Below are 7527 nucleotides of genomic sequence, written 5' to 3' on the forward strand. Positions count from 1 at the left end.
AAGATCTCGCCTCGTGGAGTATCAATGATCCTGAGAAAGGTGAGGGATCAGCCTAGAACTACACGGGAGGACCTGGTCAATGACCTGAAGAGAGCTGGGACCACAGTCTCAACGGTTACCATTAGTAACACACTACACCGTCATGGATTAAAATCCTGCAGCGTGGGCAAGGTCCCCCTGCTCAAGCCAGCACATGTCCAGGCCCGTCTGAAGTTTGCCAAAGACCATCTGGATGATCCAGAGGAGGCATGGGAGAAGGTCATGTGGTCAGAGGAGACCAAAATAGAAGTTTTTGGTATAAACTCCACTCGACGTGTTTGGAGGAAGAAGAAGAATGAGTATAATCCCAAGAACACCATCCCAACCTTGAAGCATGGGGGTGGAAACATCATGTTTTGGGGGTGCTTTTCTGCAAAGAGGTCTCTCACAGTTGAGGTGTACCCACGATGAAAATTACAGATCTCTCCATTCTTTGTAAGTGGGAAAACTTGAAAAATCGGCAGTGTATCAAATACTTATTTGCCCCACTGTATGTGTTATGTATCACATATAATATTCAATGGGTTTACCACCATGAACAAAATTCATCACTCAGAATTCAGTACATTCAGTCACATTCATTATTCAAAAAGATATGAAATATGCCACAATGTTTATCATCAGTATCTTGGCACCTCTCTGCTCTCATGGGGATATTGCACAGCATGAGAGCACGCACAGCCATTTGTTTCACTGTCACGATCAAGGCAAAAAAACTATTTTAATCTTTCAGGGCTTTCTGAAATATGTGGAAGCAGTTGTGAGTTTTCTTACAGTAGGTACAAATAATGTACTGTGGGGAATATTCATTCATATCTACAGCCACAGTCTGATGCATGTAAAGTAGAATTTTTTAAACCACAGAAAATCATTGCACAATCCACCTCTCACATTAAACAGACATGGTCACAATCTGGTGTGGAGAAGGTGTTGTGCCAAGACAGGAGAGGAGGAGCTGTTCTGAATCTGTTTGTTTTGACATTTTGAGCAGAAGTAATCCAAACAGGAGTACAGGTTAGTGAATGGACAAACCCTGGGGCATCTTGCAACCTGATGCGTGTTTGTCTTCATAAGCTAGCAGTCGTACAGCTTCTACATCAAGTGGCAAGGTAGGCTTTTATTGGTGTTTGTATTGGATTTGTGCTGTTTTATCGCTGCCATGGTATAAAGAACCAGTGTATTTACCTCTCATTGGAATCTTATGTAGTTAATGTGGCATTTCAGTAAACTAGGGTGTTTTTGATGCATCCCTCAGTCAAAAAAGCCATAATACATGTCTAGTTTATTAAAAAATATATATTTATATATAGCTCTTCTATTTAGAGTCTATTTCAGGTCATTTGTTGGTTAAAAACTTGATAAAAATAGGCTATGTTGGCATATAAGGATTGGATTTAGTATCCAGTCAATATAAGATATTTATATGCATTTCAATGTTTGGGAATGTTGAAAGTAAAGCCTGCCAAGCTACAAATGAATCATAATTTGAAGCAGTTAAACTACAGTCAAGCTACTGTTTCGAAACAGTAGTTAGCTACACTACAAGCTACAAACAAAAAGTAGCTAACTACATTAAAGATAACAAGGGGACTGTTTTTATAAAAAAAAAAATAATAATACAATGATAAAATTTATAATTTAATCAGAGCCATAAAGACGTTCTTTTTTAGAATGATAGTAGTAAACTTGAGCAGGTAAATTCATACTGAATAACTGCAACAAAAACACCTGAATTTACATAACCAATTCGTAATTAAAGTAACAGTACAGGGAGTCTGATCGAACTGATTAATTTAAAGGGTTAGTTCACCCAAACATTATGTCATTAATTACTCACCCTCATGTCATTCCAAACCCGTAATGACATTCATCTTCGGAACACAAATTAAGAAATCTGAGAGCTCTCTAGCCCTCCATAGACAGCAAAGATACTTCCATGATCAAGGCACAGAAACGTAGCAAGGACATCAGTAAAATAGTCCATATGACAGGGGTTCAACCATAAGTTTACAAAGCAGCAAGAATACTTTTTGTGAGCAAAGAAAACAATAATAACATAACTTATTCAACAATTCTTCTCCTCGAGTTACCATCTTCCGCCATTTTGGAGAGTACCCCTGGCCTGAACATAATCAATGTAATCAGTGTTGTTCACGTTCAGGATAAAGCGTGCGCATGCTGAACGTAAACAACGCTGATTACGTTGAATACTTTCTGGGGTACTCTCCAAAATGGCAGAAGACGGTAACTTGGGGAGAAGAATAGTTGAATAAATTATGTTATTATTTTCTTTGCGCACAAAAATTATTCTCGCTGCTTCGTATACTTATGGTTAAACCCCTGAAGTTACATGGACTATTTTACTGATGTCCTTGCTACGTTTCTGTGCCTTGATCATGGTAGTATCCTTGCGGTCTATGGAGGGTCAGAGAGCTCTCAGATTTCATCAAAAAATATCTTAATTCTTGTTTCAAAGATGAACGAAGGTCATTTAAAACGACATGAGGGTGAGTAATTATTGACATTAATTATTATTAATGTGAACTAACCCTTTAAAAAGTCGTTGGTTCTAAACCCTGAAACATTTCACACTTGTAATTTAATACGGAGGTTAGCATTGCTTTTTACCCTGGGGTTATGAAACCATACTTTGGAAAAACAACACTATTAAGAAAATAAATTAACTTTCACACCACTGAAAATGTAGTTAATTTATACCCTAACACGAATTCTCATGAATTCTATATCTGAAAGGATTGTGTTTGCATATTTATGACAGACAAAATCACAAAAGCCCTAGCCAGACCTGTGCAACATGAACTGCAATATTCATCTAATCTCTGCGGCCCTACCACTTGTTTTTCCCACAGCAGGCAGCTTGTAAGAATCTCGGAGTACTCCCCGTACAATGAGCACAGCACAAACAAAAGATTTTGTCGTGTCTCTGTATCCACATCAGCGAACAAAGGTTTCTGTACCAAATATTAAGTTCTATTTTTCTATTGTATCAAATACTTATTTCATGCAATAAAATGGAAATTAATTATTAAAAAAATCATACAATGTTATTTTCTGGATTTTTTTTTTATTCGGTCTCTCACAGTTGAGGTGTACCCACGATGAAAATTACAGATCTCTCCATTCTTTGTAAGTGGGAAAACTTGAAAAATCGGCAGTGTATCAAATACTTATTTGCCCCACTGTATGTGTTATGTATCACATATAATATTCAATGGGTTTACCACCATGAACAAAATTCATCACTCAGAATTCAGTACATTCAGTCACATTCATTATTCAAAAAGATATGAAATATGCCACAATGTTTATCATCAGTATCTTGGCACCTCTCTGCTCTCATGGGGATATTGCACAGCATGAGAGCACGCACAGCCATTTGTTTCACTGTCACGATCAAGGCAAAAAACTACTGACTAAATCTATTTTAATCTTTCAGGGCTTTCTGAAATATGTGGAAGCAGTTGTGAGTTTTCTTACAGTAGGTACAAATAATGTACTGTGGGGAATATTCATTCATATCTACAGCCACAGTCTGATGCATGTAAAGTAGAATTTTTTAAACCACAGAAAATCATTGCACAATCCACCTCTCACATTAAACAGACATGGTCACAATCTGGTGTGGAGAAGGTGTTGTGCCAAGACAGGAGAGGAGGAGCTGTTCTGAATCTGTTTGTTTTGACATTTTGAGCAGAAGTAATCCAAACAGGAGTACAGGTTAGTGAATGGACAAACCCTGGGGCATCTTGCAACCTGATGCGTGTTTGTCTTCATAAGCTAGCAGTCGTACAGCTTCTACATCAAGTGGCAAGGTAGGCTTTTATTGGTGTTTGTATTGGATTTGTGCTGTTTTATCGCTGCCATGGTATAAAGAACCAGTGTATTTACCTCTCATTGGAATCTTATGTAGTTAATGTGGCATTTCAGTAAACTAGGGTGTTTTTGATGCATCCCTCAGTCAAAAAAGCCATAATACATGTCTAGTTTATTAAAAAATATATATTTATATATAGCTCTTCTATTTAGAGTCTATTTCAGGTCATTTGTTGGTTAAAAACTTGATAAAAATAGGCTATGTTGGCATATAAGGATTGGATTTAGTATCCAGTCAATATAAGATATTTACATGCATTTCAATGTTTGGGAATGTTGAAAGTAAAGCCTGCCAAGCTACAAATGAATCATAATTTGAAGCAGTTAAACTACAGTCAAGCTACTGTTTCGAAACAGTAGTTAGCTACACTACAAGCTACAAACAAAAAGTAGCTAACTACATTAAAGATAACAAGGGGACTGTTTTTATTAAAAAAATAATAATAATACAATGATAAAATTTATAATTTAATCAGAGCCATAAAGACGTTCTTTTTTAGAATGATAGTAGTAAACTTGAGCAGGTAAATTCATACTGAATAACTGCAACAAAAACACCTGAATTTACATAACCAATTCGTAATTAAAGTAACAGTACAGGGAGTCTGATCGAACTGATTAATTTAAAGGGTTAGTTCACCCAAACATTATGTCATTAATTACTCACCCTCATGTCATTCCAAACCCGTAATGACATTCATCTTCGGAACACAAATTAAGAAATCTGAGAGCTCTCTAGCCCTCCATAGACAGCAAAGATACTTCCATGATCAAGGCACAGAAACGTAGCAAGGACATCAGTAAAATAGTCCATATGACAGGGGTTCAACCATAAGTTTACAAAGCAGCAAGAATACTTTTTGTGAGCAAAGAAAACAATAATAACATAACTTATTCAACAATTCTTCTCCTCGAGTTACCATCTTCCGCCATTTTGGAGAGTACCCCTGGCCTGAACATAATCAATGTAATCAGTGTTGTTCACGTTCAGGATAAAGCGTGCGCATGCTGAACGTAAACAACGCTGATTACGTTGAATACTTTCTGGGGTACTCTCCAAAATGGCAGAAGACGGTAACTTGGGGAGAAGAATAGTTGAATAAATTATGTTATTATTTTCTTTGCGCACAAAAATTATTCTCGCTGCTTCGTATACTTATGGTTAAACCCCTGAAGTTACATGGACTATTTTACTGATGTCCTTGCTACGTTTCTGTGCCTTGATCATGGTAGTATCCTTGCGGTCTATGGAGGGTCAGAGAGCTCTCAGATTTCATCAAAAAATATCTTAATTCTTGTTTCAAAGATGAACGAAGGTCATTTAAAACGACATGAGGGTGAGTAATTATTGACATTAATTATTATTAATGTGAACTAACCCTTTAAAAAGTCGTTGGTTCTAAACCCTGAAACATTTCACACTTGTAATTTAATACGGAGGTTAGCATTGCTTTTTACCCTGGGGTTATGAAACCATAATTTTGGAAAAACAACACTATTAAGAAAATAAATTAACTTTCACACCACTGAAAATGTAGTTAATTTATACCCTAACACGAATTCTCATGAATTCTATATCTGAAAAGATTGTGTTTGCATATTTATGACAGACAAAATCACAAAAGCCCTAGCCAGACCTGTGCAACATGAACTGCAATATTCATCTAATCTCTGCGGCCCTACCACTTGTTTTTCCCACAGCAGGCAGCTTGTAAGAATCTCGGAGTACTCCCCGTACAATGAGCACAGCACAAACAAAAGATTTTGTCGTGTCTCTGTATCCACATCAGCGCCCAGGATCTGTGCTGAAGAGATCTCTGTGGAGGTACACACATCTCACTGATGAGAGCTGTCAGAACGGATGCTTCCTGGACAAACAGCGTCTTCTGCTGGGCAGCCTGGTAATACTGGCCCTGTGTGGCATGGTGCTGCTTCTGCTGTGGAACTACCAGTGTTTCATTGTTAACCACATGTGCCAGGACCCAGAGCACAGTTTGGAGTATGTGCTGTTTGATATGGATCAGCAAAGGCTTTCTTCATATGGACCAGCCTGAAGCTGTGATGCTGAATAAAGCAGCTTATAAAGACTGTTCCAAAGGGCACACAGAGACTGAGGTTGGGGGGGAGAGAAACAGGGTTTATAAAATGCACAGAGCCCTATATCTACTACTGAGCTATTAATTTTATCTTTAACCTGACAGAAAAAAATAAATATATATATATATATATATATATATATATACACACTGTATACTGCAGTAATGTATAGATGAATTATCAGTAGCACTTGATACATATTAATATAAAGTGGAATGCAAATAGTTGTTAAATTATAATAGCTCTGTTCGTTGTTTCATATTATTAATTTGTGTTTACGTTGCATAATACAGTCCCTACTTAAATATGAAATAAATCCTCTTGGCACACAAGCACAGTCATTTTCTATGATGAATGACTCTGCATCTGCTGATAGTTTCCAATAGGCTACATTCCCTGCACTACAGTATGAGCTCAGTGCGATAATGGTCATGTTACACACCTTTAATGTTTTTGTCATTTGTTTACCATGGTGACAGTTTTATTGCAACATTCAGAGATAACCTTGTCTAAAAAACCTCAAGATCTTTTTCTTGTTTGACGCAACACAACCTGCCATACAGCCCTGTTTGTCTGTTTAGCACTTCACACACATCTGCACTTCAGACAGCAGCGTTAACCACACATTCAAAAACAACAGAGAAAAAAAAGCCGTTGAAACTTTCATCAAAGCATGAACTTTATACGATGCACAGTTTCCAAGTATGAGTGCAAATGGCTCAGACATTGTTTGTGGAACACCTTACACAAAATGTGGTGCTGTTTTTGTGACAAAAGTTGACAAAGTAGTGTGGGGCCAGTCGTCACACAAGTATGTTGTCACAAGGGTTATATCTCTATTATTTATATAATAGGTTATATATATATAGGTTATATATCTAGTCAATACAATTTGAAGTGTGTGTGTGTGTTCTTTCAAGAAGCAGTTTACAGTGGAGATCAAAATGATCTACAAATACTTGATTTCTGAAATTTTGTTAAATCTTCCTCACCACTCAAAATTTGAAGGAATATAAGCTATAGGTCGAAGAATTCTGTGAATTTTGTCTTCCTAAGTAAAATTATAATATTATAATCAACCACACTAGTATACATTCACAGAAGTCAACTATATAATAAAGGTGGATTTTTTGTTTAGGATACTTTCTTTGTCAGGTCGGAGGAAACTATCAGGTGTGTTTTAAATGTTCTATTTAATTTACACACTTTATTATTTCTAACATTTATTGCGCAAAACAATGATTTGATAGGCCTATTTTAATAGCCTATATTTCTTTTTACTTAATCTGTGCTTCGTAACTGTTTTAGTAGCCTGAAAACCATATACTGTAACCCTTATAGAGCGACATGCTACTGGGGCATGTTGTCACAAATGTTAACGTGTGTTGACCGATCTGAATATTTTGCCCTGGGCAGTAACTCTTTAATGTTGCATAGCTTTCATAATCATATGAAGCATAAAGTAGACTATATGATTTATTGGACAACACAATCTAA

The sequence above is a fragment of the Sinocyclocheilus grahami genome, unplaced genomic scaffold (genome assembly GCF_001515645.1).
Source record: "Sinocyclocheilus grahami isolate Dianchi unplaced genomic scaffold, SAMN03320097.WGS_v1.1 scaffold12.1, whole genome shotgun sequence".
NCBI classification, from domain to species: Eukaryota; Metazoa; Chordata; class Actinopteri; order Cypriniformes; family Cyprinidae; genus Sinocyclocheilus; species Sinocyclocheilus grahami.